This window comes from Heloderma suspectum, chromosome 4 (assembly GCF_057233095.1).
Source record: "Heloderma suspectum isolate Gila_16-S chromosome 4, 16-S_ref, whole genome shotgun sequence".
In the NCBI taxonomy this organism is placed as follows: domain Eukaryota; kingdom Metazoa; phylum Chordata; class Lepidosauria; order Squamata; family Helodermatidae; genus Heloderma; species Heloderma suspectum.
Genome location: NC_139461.1, coordinates 115,903,456 through 115,914,872, shown reverse-complemented (window position 1 = coordinate 115,914,872; position 11,417 = coordinate 115,903,456). Strand labels below are relative to the sequence as shown.

The 11,417-nt window shown below is 45.7% G+C and overlaps 1 pseudogene across 1 annotated transcript in view; it reads right to left on the bottom strand.

Moving 5' to 3' along the window:
- Positions 1-2,740: 2,740 nt before the first annotated feature.
- LOC146347333 (leukocyte elastase inhibitor-like) overlaps positions 2,741-11,417 on the bottom strand; it is a 32,608-nt pseudogene continuing 23,931 nt past the window's right edge. Inside the window, exons 5-7 of the transcript XR_014790261.1 lie at positions 10,338-10,480; positions 9,111-9,278; positions 2,741-4,337 (exon numbers count right to left, since the gene is read on the bottom strand). The product of XR_014790261.1 is annotated as a leukocyte elastase inhibitor-like (transcript). The remainder of the gene's footprint in view (positions 4,338-9,110; positions 9,279-10,337; positions 10,481-11,417) is intronic.

Sequence of the window (11,417 nt, the reverse complement as noted above, 5' to 3'; positions counted from 1 at the left end):
ACAATAGAATGGGAAAGACTAGAGATCTCTTCAAGAAAATCGGAGATCTCAAGGGAATGTTTTGTGCAAAGACGGGCATGATAAAGGACAAAGAAGGCAGGGACCTAACAGAAGCAGATGAGATTAAGAAGAGGTGGCAAGAATACACAGAAGAACTATACAGGAAAGATCTGAATGTCCCTGATAGCCATGATAGTGCGCTCACTGAACTTGAGCCGGACATGATCCTCGAGAGTGAAGTCAAGTGGGCCTTAGGAAGCATGACTAACAACAAAGCTAGTGGAGATGACAATATTCCAGCTATTTAAGATCCTAAAAGATGATGCTGTTAAAGTACTGCACTCAAAATGCCAACAAATTTGGAACACTCAACAGTGGCCACAAGACTGGAAAAGGTCAGTTTACATTCCAATCCCAAAGAAAGGCAATGCCAAAGAGTGTTCAAACTACCGCACCATTGCGCTCATTTCACATGCCAGCAAGGTTATGCTCAAAATCCTACAAGCTAGGCTTCAGCTGCATGTGAACCGAGAACTACCAGAAGTACAAGCTGGGTTCCGAAGAGGCAGAGGAACTAGAGATCAAATCGCCAACATTCGCTGAATCATGGAGGAAGCAAGAGAATTCCAGAAAAACGTCTATTTCTGCTTCATTGACTGCACTAAAGCCTTTGATTGTGTGGATCACAACAAACTCTGGCAAATTCTTAAAGAGGTGGGAGTACCAGACCACCTTACCTGTCTCCTGAGAAACCTGTACGAGGGTCAAGATGCAACAGTAAGAACCAGACATGGAACAACCAATTGGTTCAAAATTGGGAAAGGAGTACGACAAGGCTGCATATTGTCACCCTGCTTATTTAACTTATATGCAGAGTACATCATGAGAAACGCCGGGTTGGATGAATCACAGGTCGGAATTAAGATTGCCAGGAGAATTATCAACAACCTCAGATACGCAGACGATACCACCCTAATGGCAGAAAGCGAAGAGGATCTAAAGAACCTCTTGTTGAGGGTGAAAGAGGAGAGTGCAAAAGCTGGTTTGAAACTCAACATTAAAAAAACTAAGATCATGGCATCTGGCCCCATCACTTCCTGGCATATAGAAGGGGAAGAAATGGAAGCAGTGGCAGATTTTACTTTCTTGGGCTCCAAGATCACCGCAGATGGTGATTGTAGCCATGAAATTAAAAGGCGCTTGCTCCTTGGGAGGAAAGCTATGGCCAACCTAGACAGCATAGTAAGAAGCAGAGACATCACCTTGCCAACAAAGATTCATATAATCAAAGCTATGGTTTTCCCAGTAGTAATGTATGGCTGTGAGAGCTGGACTATAAGGAAGGCTGAACGCCGAAGCGTCGATGCTTTCGAACTGTGGTGCTGGAGAAGACCTTGCAGTCCTCTGGACTGCAAGGAGGTCAAATCTGTCAATCCTAAAGGAAATCAACCCTGACTGCTCATTGGAAGGACAGATACTGGAGCTGAAGCTCAAATATTTTGGCCACCTAATGCGAAGAGAAAACTCCCTGGAAAAGACCCTGATGCTGGGAAAGATTGAAGGCAAAAGGTGAAGGGGACGGCAGATGATGAGATGGCTAGATAGCATCACCGATGCAATGAATATGGACTTGAGCACACTCTGGGAGAGAGCGGAGGACAGGAAGGCCTGGCATGCTATGGTCCATGAGGTCATGAAGACTCAGACATGACTTAACGACTGAACAACAACAACAACAGGTGTAAGACTGGGAAATTTTCACTGTTGAAAAAAGAACATGATTTTTGAATAGCTGCAGGCTCAGCAGCCTTTCTCACTTTGCTGCCATCCTAGTATCACCCTTTTTGCATTGGTAATGACTGTGGCTAAGACTTGTCACAACTGCATTGTTTCCCCCCAGAATTGCTATCACACCACTTCTAGTTAGGAAAAACTTCCCTGAAATCCTTTCCCTCCTGACCACTCTTCCAATGCTCATCTCAAGCCTTTCTTTTTCTACCCTGGGTGTTCCATGTATGGGGCGCTGCCACCAAGAAAGCCCTCTCGCACATCGCCACCCACTGTACTCCTGAAGGCATTCGCGCACGCAAGAGGAAGGCAACAGCTGATCTTGAAGGGCAGGCAGGTTCATGGGGAGGGCACAGTCTTCCCAGCAGCCAGGTCCCAAGCTGTTTAGTGCTTCAAATGTAATAACCAGTGTAAGCACTGACGCTGGTCAGCGTAAGGGTTTACCAGGGTTCTACAGACTGCACTCAGCAACAAAAATGCAGACCACAAAGGGGAAAAAGTACAACTCAGTTTCTGACTCTTCGTGACCCCATGGACCATAGCACTTTAACAGCATCATCTTTTAGGATTTTAAGTACACCTGTAGATTGATTTAATTAAGCTTCAGGCAATCACTTTGGGCTGGAAAATGCCTACATTAGCATTTCATCCCTCTAACCCTTTTATCCTCCTAAGGTTACTGAATATTTGCAATTTTGTTTAGATCACTATTGCCAGAACTGACCTTGTGTACGTGAGCAGCAGAGCCACTAGACAAGAGTATTTTGCTGTCACTTTTCCCACCTGGGCATCAGTAAGGATTTCTTAAAGGAACCATGTCCTTAGCTGCCAACTCTCTCGGCAGCCGGCAGTGCTTGCCCTACTGCCGAGCAGCCTGCCAGGAATGTGCAGCCCTGAGCACCGTGGGGGGTAAAGTGTAAGAAGTGAGAAGAACCACAGAGACACAGCTGTAACTGAAAAGAAATTAATAGTTTATTCCAACATGAGCAATAGAGAAATATTAGGAAATTAAAATTGTAGGACTAAATGATTACACAAGAAAAAGAAATGCATTATGGCTAAAAGAGCAATACAAATAAAGAACAAGCCAGGCAGTGAAATATGAGTAACAATAATCAAAATGGTGCAGTTTGACTAGCCGTGATTTTAATTAGAATAATTGACAAAGCAACTACTAGTAAAGCAATTTGACACGTTTGTATGTACAGATATATGAATATGCAAACTAGGCCCTACACTGCATTCTCCTGGTACTTCCTCCAGCCCATCTAGTTGAAAAGCAGTCCAAGTTCCATAGCTGCTCAGACTACATTGCACTGAATTCAAGAAAAGTCACAGCAGATGTGGTAGATCTAAGGATCTTCCTCCATGTCTAGCAAAGCTAAGCAAAAGAAAAATAGAAAGGAAGGAAGGAAGGAAGGAAGGAAGGAAGGAAGGGGAAACTAGAGAATCCAGTGAGACAGAAGCTCTATTCACGTGTACCTAATATGTAGATAGTGAGCATGTGAGTGGGGAAGGAGGTACATGCTAGCCCCACCTCCTTCATTGTCACTTTCATCACCCTCTACATGTGGAGGGTGATGCTGTGAAGAGGAGAGCGGCCTCTGTCTATCCCCATTGGAAGGGGAGGCTCTCCTCTTCACAGATTGTCCTCCCCATGTAGAAAAGTGATAATAGAGGGGGTGGGGGTAGCACGCTCTTGCTCCTCATAGTGATCACGGACCAGGGGGCCAGACCGTTTATGTCCATTTGGAACTGAGTTCAGAGGCGGAACATTTTCAACCATCTGTCTCAGCGAAGGTGGAAGACAGCTTACACAAAGCTGGATTTTCCCATTGCTCTCATCCATTTTATTCCAACATGGCTGCTCTACAGTTCCATGGTTACTTGGGCCTAGCAGGGGCTAAGTAAAAGTAGTGGGTCACAGTGTAGAAATCTGCTAAGAAAATCAGTACAGAAGCACAAGTTGATCTGAGATTAAATGAAACCAGGGTTTTAGTTGGAAGCATCTTAAAAGCTGCCTGCCTCGGGAAACAGTCTTGCTTCTCTCCCACAAACCAGTAAAGAAACATCACCATTCAATAGGAGCCGCTCTAAGAGCTAGCATGGGGTTCTACAGTTTACTTTGTTTCACATGGGGAAGCAAATCTGCCAAAGAAAAGAATACTTTCTGTTGGATTATGGTGGATAAAAAACAGGAAGGGATGGTCAGCATTGAAATCAAATGTTATTGGCCACATGCATTCAGTAATCGCTACAAAATAAGAAGTAAAAGCTGCTGCTTCTGTGCCCTCTTCGTTCACCTCTATAAATGACTTGTGAACAATTTTGGATATGTGGAGGTCTTCCCAGGCCCCTGACATTCCAGACAGATTGGCCTTGCCACTGTCAAAGACATCCAGCACTCCCAGTGCAGCTAAGTCAGACTGAAGGTCATAGCTCTCTTCCAGTTTAAATTTAGGCAGATGCACATAAACATCAGTGTTAGTATACATCTTTCCTGGATGTGTCCATTCTTGGAGCTTTCCTAAGGTGAGCTGCTTCTCCAGCTGGAATTACAAAGAAAGAGAAGGAATTGAATGTATACTGTGGCAAAATATTTCCAATTAGTTAGCAATGGAGAGATGCTCTGATGGAAAGACAGAATTCTGATGCGGAGGAGGGGGCTTGGTTTCAGTCCCTATGTGGATCACACATAATGCTTATCCATGGTTTATTTAACCACTAGTTAACCCCTGGTTTGTTGTTCTACCCAGGGTTTGTCTGGCAGATGATCAAACTGTAGTTTGTTTTCTCAACCCCTGGTTGTTTGTTTCCCTCCTCCTTTGCCTGCTCCTTTCTCGTATCCCCTATACCTTTGCAGCACTGTAGTAATGCCATGGCTTCACCATGGCCCAATCTACATGGATGATTTAGTGCAGAACAAGAGCACCTCAGGGTTGTTCATGACATATAACATTGTTGCCACTCTGCAGCAACTCCACAGCTTTCCTCTGAAAATAGTATATTTTCGGAAAGTAATTTTACTAGAGATGTTGGTAAAATCTGCCACAGATGCCAATGAGTCCATGGCAGAGTGGCCCCACTTACCTCTGAGTCCAGAGGATTCCCTGCGGAACGGCACTCCGGCTCTGCGGCATTTGCAATACAGTAATGGTGTCTGCCATTACCATATTCCTTGGGTTAATACAGCCACAAATGGCGTAGTGGATGCCACTTGCGGCTGTAAAGCGCTGGTTTTTATGTAAATAGAGCCGTAAATGGCTGCAAGTAGGGTAAACTCAGGGCTTTACGGCTGCAAGTGGCGTCCAATACTCCATTTGCGTCTATGTTTTTAACACAGACACAAATGGTGTATTGGATGCCACTTGCGGCCGTAAAGCCTTGAGTTTACCCTACTTGCAGCCATTTACGGCTCTATTTACATAAAAACCAGTGCTTTACAGCCGCAAGTGGCATCCACTACGCCATTTGTGGCTGTATTAACCCAAGGAATATGGTAATGGCAGACACCATTACTGTATTGCAAATGCCGCGGAGTAACTACTTGCGACTTGCAGCTCTATTTATGTAAAAACCAGTGCTTTACAGCTGCAAGTGATGTCCACTACACCATTTGCGGCTGTATTAACCCAAGGAATATGGTAATGGCGGATGCCATTACCATATTGCCAGCGCTACGGAGCAGGAGTGCAGCTCCGCGAAATCCTCCAGATGTGGAGCAGCCCTAGAGGATTCTGGGGGGGGGAGGAATGGATCACCTCCCCGACCTGCGGACACCGTTGCAGGACAGACGGTGAGTGGTCCACCCACCCCTACATTTTACTGTGTCTTCCCCCCTCCATAAATGCAGGTCCCATGTGGTTCCGCTGCACTGTGCCCCATTCCCCCAAATTAAATCCTGCATGCTGGGCTTTCCTAGGGGTTTGTCTGTTAAGGGGTGGGGCCGTCCCTTTTTTCCACCATTGGCAATAGTGCTGTTTTTGGACACAGAGGGTTATTTTCCCACCACTTAGCACTAATTCACAGTAGCGCTACTTTGCAATAACGCTGTTTCACTCTTTCACCACTGGCGCTCCATTTTTCTTCTCTTCTGTTTATTTGTACTTTGCACTATAGTGCAATAGCACTGTTTCACTCTGTTACTACTCTGCAGTGATGTGTTTTGGATATAGGGCATGTGGGGCTTTCTCCTGCAGCTTCCTTCTTGGCTGTTTATTTTTACAGTGTGTTACTTCACAGTGGCCCTATTTGGCAATAGTGCTGTTTCACTCTCTCATTACTTTGCAGTGGTGTGCTTTTGATATAGGACAGTTCTCCGCTGTTCATTTTTACTTTGCACTATGCAGTGCACAGCTTCCTATCAATATAACCATTCTAAAAGTGGAGTGCACTTACGAGGACAAATGGCGGATGTGAGGGTAGAGGTATGGGATATAATACACGCACATAATTCATCTCTTCCATTAAACTTCCCTGAGCATGGGCAGGGGTGGGGAACAAGCCTCATTCGCTGAGCTGCATCTACCCAGTTGATGACATTCAGTTCCACTGATGGGACTCTGTGCCCACCAACCCCAAAGTAAGGCAGTTTCAAGTGTAGTGTGGAAGCAGGTTTTGGGGTAGGGTATACTCTGCTTTTCTTGCTTTGTGTGCCACTGACAGACCAAAGCAATTTCATGAAAATCTGGATATAACCAGAAAGGGCTTCTCATACCATTTCCATGCAAATTGGGCCCATGTCAACTGCCTGCTTACCGTTGGTCTATTCTATACATCGGGCATGGAATACTCCTTGGCTGCTCTCAGCACTGCTGAAGAAAGGCTCCCTTCCCCCATCCCTAGGCAAACCACTACAAGCCTTGCATTCAAAAAATTTAATCTCTCTCATCGTGGGGGCAATGCAAAGGAAAAGTTATTTTACCAAAATAAAAGAAATACCTGTCAATGTTTTTGAAGTCTTGCTTTTTAATTTAAATGAAGGTTCTTCTTGCAATAATGCACTCCCTCTTCCCCCCAATACTTTGATGAGCCCCATACCCTCACCCAAACCCTTAATTGTTCCAAGCTCAAATTGCCCTTCCCTCCCAGGGCTTCTGTTGCTTTACTGTAGGGCCCCTCCTACTCATTCTGCCTTCCCAAATTCCCCCTCCACCTTCTCAGGGCTTGCCAGGCACTACTGAACACATACCCCTTATTTTAGCCAGCCGGCAAGCCAGCCAGCTGTGGATTGATACACACTTGTTGCTAGTTCGAACAAAGAACACTCCACATGTTAATGTAATCAAACATTTTACTAGTTACCTATGCTTTGCTGTAGAATTGCAGGTGAATCTAATCAGCTAATTAATGGGCTACAGGTAGTATAGATGGTAAGGCATGAATGTGACTGTAATCAGCTAATTAATGGAGAGCAGGAAGCATATAAATGGCCAGTGAGACCACCCTCTGGAAACTCCCCCAGTGCTGGTAGGAGCAGCTCTGAACAGCAGCAGAGGGAAAGGGTTCTGATGCTAGGCAGGCTTTGACATTACTGCTAGTTTTGGAAAAGGCCAAGTGCAGCTGCATGGAGAGTGGCTGGTTTTTGTTGTTGTCTTTTTATTGCTCCTGTCTGCTGCCTCTGTAGCTTGGCAGAACAACACATGAACAACCTACGGCTCTTGGTTTGCACGAATGACAACCCATGGTTTAGACAACCCAGTGTTCCCTGCCCAACAACAAATTATGTGTTCTCTTTCTGGGTTGTTCATGGTTAACAAGCCATAGTTTGTTAGCCTGGCTGCATTCACACTTCACAACAACCCAGAATTCAACAACCCATACCATGGGTTAGTGTTATGTGCAAACTAGGCCACTGTTTTCTGGAGGGAGCACAGCACATGCATTTCATGCAGGGTGTCACTGGTTCCATGCCCTGCATCTTCAGTTAAAAAGGATGTCAGGTAGCAGAGCTGAAAAAGATATCTCTCTGGTCCAGACACTGAAGACTCACTGTTGTAGAGATGATGTGGCACCTGATGGAGCAGTGATATGACTCAATATAAAGCACCCACATTTCTGCCTACAACATCTCCTGCTTTAAGGGAGACAGATATTTGAAAAATGAACTTGTAGGACTCTGGACTCCAGAAGAGACATACACCAGGGTTTAATAAAATGCAGATGTTCATGCAGACTGGGCCAGCCCCCCCGCCTCCCCGTGAAGTGAGGTGGAACTCCCACCTCAAGTGGCAGATCTGGAAGAGCAGCAGATCCAGCATCCCTCAACACTAGGAGGGCTATGGGATCTGATGCCACCCCTGCCCTGTGCCTCTCAAAGTGAGGCACAGGGTGGGCAGCCGCTCTGGAGGACCCCACTGGCCACTCTCCTCCTGCAGCAAATGCTGCAGCAGGAAAGAAGCCGTTGCAGTGCTCTGGAGTAGTTGCTGCCACCGCCATCCTATACATCACTCTGAGGAAGGCATAGGTAGGTAGCCACTTTGGAGAACCTCCCCAGCCACTCCTCTGATGCAGCAAAGCCTGCAGCAAGACAGTGTCCAACATGGCTCCCCAGAGTGCTGCCCACCAGATGCCTTGCTCTGAGGACCCCTTAGAGGGAGGATTCAGCAGGTAGGCTCTCTAGGGAGCTGTGTGGCAAGTTCTCTGCTGCAGCAATTCCACAGCAGAACAGCTGGCGCAGCTCTTCACAGAGCTCCCCTGGCCAAATTGCCTCGCTCAGAGGGAGGGGTCCTTCCTGAGAATGAAGGATTGGTGGGGAGGCTTCCCTGGAAAATGTATGTGGCATGGCAAGCACGGGCAGTTTCCAGGGCCACCTACCCACCAATGCCTCACTCCCAGGAAGGACCTCTCAGAGCAAGGTACTGAGGGGAAGACGGATGGCGGTGGCTGACAGGCAGGAAGGGGGAATGGGGAATGGGTGACAGTGGCTTGTGCTCCTCTCCTTGGCAGTGTTGGTGGCTCACACTCTCCCGCCCCCCCTCGCACCTCAGCAGCGGTATTGTGATCTCTCATCTCTCAGAATGGAAGGCATTTCTTCCACAGTTGTCCCCTCCCTCCCTGCTAAAGGAAACCTTTTGATTTTCAAGTCCCCTCAACTGAACTGAGACTCAAGTAGGCCTTTCTCTGCAGAAGGGAGGAGAGCCTGCATTCTGCACTTTGTACAGAACAGGTCATATTGCAGGGCTGCTTCATGTGTTATCTGGGAATGCTCCTGCAATTCTCATTGTCACACATATATACACAGTGATCCTATGAGCAGCTGCGTTGTAAATACAGCATTTCGTATCTTGTATTTTGGAAGATTATTTTATAGAAAGAATCACCTGTTCCAGGCCAGTGGAGTCATCCTCAATGTCATCAGGCAGGAGGATTATCATGCTAAGTTCTTTTCCCTCGTAAGGAAGTTCCAGCACACGGCACCGACATTCAGGGACATGCCGAAAAGGAAGCTTCTCTTTCATGGACATCATTTTCACAGTCTTTGTTTCCTTCTGGGTAGTTTTAAGAATATTACAGTAATGAGCTTGTACAAACAGAACATAAGTAAAGGCTTATGCACTATATCCAACATCAAGCAATTGGAGTTCCACTTGCGTAAATGGGCATCTCCTTCCCCCCTTGCACCCCCACGTGCCCCCCTAAATCTGCTCATCAGATCCCCAAACCTCTGGAGCAGATCTGGGGAGCATGCAGGGATTGCACAGGTGATGGGAAATCTGTTCCACTGGCTGTGTTAATTCTACATGCTAAATGTTAAGATTTGTTTATCCTTTTCCACTGTTCTCCTTGAAGCACTAGAACAGACTAATAGAAATCAAAGCCTGCAAATTCAAGAAAGTATTTCAAAACTGAACTATTGGTTTGATTTAATGGGAGATGTTCACATTCATACATACACACTGGGTTGGATGCAAAGGTTCATTTGCACAAGTGGAAGGGATTTTCCCAACGGGACAAAATCCTTCTATGAGAATCAACAACTGAAACTAGCATTCTGTTTCTGCTTGGTCAAGACATTGCATGCACTTAGATGCCCTTGTGCTGTATCAGTGTTGTGTGGAGTCTTCTGCTAACCGTATTGCAAAACTCTGTAGAACAGCACCACTGCCAGACTCCCCTCCACTGGTGTATTTCTGGATCCAGCCCCACTGAAAAGCTCCCCTTCCCATTCTTTTAGAAATGAGTGTTAAAAAGCAGTGTGATTTGCTAGTGCAAAAAAAGGACACATGGCCCCAATCCTCCTAAGGAGATCTACGCTCAAAAACAGCTCACAGTATCAGAACTGCCAGCACAAATCAGATGGGAATCCAAATGCAAGTGGATGTGGAAGCATTCATCTAAATGTGAATGACATTTATCTGGACTGCATTGCTTTCAATGGGGTGTACATTTGCACGTGCAACCTCTTCTACATTCTGGCTTGGGCTCCTGGATGTTAGTGCTGCTCAAAAAGCATTGATAATTCCACTATCACTCCCATACCCCTAAAATCTACCTTGTACTAGTTGCCTGTGCAGGAAAGAGGACTGCATGGGAAAGTATTCCATTACCTTATTGAGTCTAAACGGCAATTACTTAGTCAACACTTCTTCAAATTTGTGTTTCCAGGGGCCTTTAAAGTAGATAGCATTCACCAGAACTAGTCTGGTCAGTGCATTAACTGAGCCTCCAGGTAACACGTCACGGATTTTACCTTGAAAGAAAAATTACAGAACTAATTACCTTGATAACACAGAAGACTCACAACATATTTAGAGCAATGGGACTGCTCTGGAAGTACCCACATTGAATCCAGTCCAGATTTACCTTTTCCTCTCCATGGTCAAGCTCTTGAAAAAAGAAAAGCCCTGCAAGTTTGAAGTAGAAAGTTGCTTTTCATGGCTGTGATTGGCTACCTCCCGTGAGGTCATAAAGGAGTCTCTCACCATTAATAGAACAGTTCTGAAAGTTGAAGTTTCTTCTTTTTAGCTAATGAGAATGATTTAATAAATGAATAAGAGAATTTTCACACAGTGCTTTACTTAAAAAGGCAAACCATTTTCTTGAAGCATGGGGAAGGAGTGAGACCCTGCATCAAAATGCCTTTGAGCTTTCTTTTTATTTTGACTGGGTTCGGACAACATGATAACCCATGATGGGTTAAATAAGCCACGGTGGCTTATTTAACCCATCATTGCTAATTGTGCCATCTGTCAAGAATTTTAAAAGGCCCCACAATGGCATATTTGGCTGAAATAAGCCACTCTGATAACCCACAGTCTGCAGTAAGGGTTATTTAACCCATCGTGGATTACTGTGTCATCTATCCCTCATGCCTGCTTGTTCTGGTTGCCTACAGAGTCTCCTGGCAACAGCAGCCAAAACCACTCCAGCCTCTTTGCTCCAGCCTGCAGAGTCCTTTTCCCAAGATCTGACAAGCAGCCCAAGGACAACTGCAGCCAAACAAGCACAGTGTTCCCTGGTAAGGCCTACAGTTACAGAATGACAGCTTTCCCTGAGTACAATGGCAGTCTCTATTGACAGTCTCTACTGCTACCCACTATAGCGAAGTCACACAATGACAGGCTTCCCTGATTGCTACTTTGAAACTGTGCAACTTGGGGAATAGTGGAAGAACTGCTCACTTTCCA